Source organism: Halyomorpha halys, unplaced genomic scaffold, assembly GCF_000696795.3.
Source record: "Halyomorpha halys isolate HHAL.00 unplaced genomic scaffold, Hhal_1.1 Scaffold22.1, whole genome shotgun sequence".
Classification (NCBI taxonomy): Eukaryota; Metazoa; Arthropoda; class Insecta; order Hemiptera; family Pentatomidae; genus Halyomorpha; species Halyomorpha halys.
Window position 1 is genome coordinate 1004782 of NW_027104816.1, and position 1641 is coordinate 1006422.

Sequence of the window (1641 nt, forward strand, 5' to 3'; positions counted from 1 at the left end):
TTCATTTTAAATTTCGTTTAAAATTATTCCCCTCACTCCAGTCTTGATCATCGAGCTCTCTCTCTCTCTCTCTCTCTCTCTCTCTCTCTCTCTCTGTCTCTCCCTCTCTCTTCCTCCCTCCCTCTCCCTCTCCCCGTGAGATAAGCAATTCCGAAATTGAAAAGTAAAAGGCATTTCCCACCTAGCTTTTATTTCCTCATCAATTTCGTTTTTTCTAGGTACCGTAGAACCTAAATACTTAAACCTATCATCCTGTTCTAACGCATTCCCTCCTATATCTATATCACCCTATTATCTCGCGTTCCTACTGTCAACCATTTTGTATTTTGTTTTATCCGTATTTATTACAATACCTAGTTCCTTACAGGAGTTTATTAACGTGGTTGTATTTAGTTCTATAGTTTCTCTATCTTTTGTCCCAAGATAACACTATATTTTCTTTTAATTTAGTTAATACATTTAATCTACACATTTTAAGCCATCATGTGCTTATATATATATACGTATATTTGATTTGTATTGTTATGACGACTCGAGAGATGAGAGAGATGCGGTAGGCCGGAGGCGTAGGGCGCACATTTGTCTTGCATCAGCTGTTGGGTGAATCGATTTCCCTTCCAGTGCGGGGTCCTCCGTGTCCCAGTTGTTGCTTTCGCTTTGCACCTCGCCTCGCCAACAGAATATATTATATACGTAGCCATTATATTTGTATTTATATATCCATATCAAAATTATAGTACGAGTAGTATTGCCCTTAATTGAAATATTTGTTTATATTCAAATGTACAAGTTGAGTTTTGGAGCTTGAACTCGTTTTGATTCATAATATAAATATCGATATATTAGATACTTTTATTGTATCCTATTAAAAATATTTTTTCCAAGTCATTATTCTTCGTTTCTGTATACCTACATCGAATGCAACTCGTTTCTTAGCAGGTCGTAATAATCTCACGTGTAGAATACCACAAGGAACACTATAATGTACAATACTTTTCTATTTAAACAATGGCACGGTGGCCAAAATGCGTCCGGGAAAATTTTTTTCCCTCTACGATTATTTCTTTCTCACTTTAAAGTATAAGTTACTTATATCGACATATAACACTTCAGATGTTTACGACTGATATTAATCTCGGATCCTTACTTTTTCCGATATGAAACTCTATGTCTGGCAATCTTCAGTGTTGGATATTTAATATTATAATACATTTTAAAAAATAAAAATATTACAGATATTACAAAATAAAAATATTAGATATGTGGCGAGAGGGACCATGCGGTTCAACCACAACCCACCAGAGCACAGCACCTCGAGCCACACCGAAGCTCTCAAATTTACAAATTATTCATTTTATAAAAACATATTGTTATTTTTATATATTATTTATAAAATTAGTTTTGTTATTTTTATATATACGGCTATACTAGTACGTCCGCTTCATCTCTGCAATCAGTATAGCTGATTCTGTCTCTCCCGAGTTCTAGTCCGTCTGCTTCATCTCGGCTACTAGAACTGGTACCTTTCCTTAACGTTTACACTGGTCCGTCCGCTTCATCTCGGCAACCATTGTATTTGATCCCATATCTCCACAGCTCTAGTTCGTCCGCTTCATCTCGGCAACCAATGTATTTGATCCC

The 1641-nt window shown here is 35.9% G+C and overlaps 1 long non-coding RNA gene across 1 annotated transcript in view; it reads left to right on the forward strand.

Moving 5' to 3' along the window:
* The window catches only part of LOC136795311 (uncharacterized), a 707978-nt gene that overhangs the window by 58196 nt on the left and 648141 nt on the right, over positions 1-1641 (forward strand). The window lies entirely within an intron of this gene.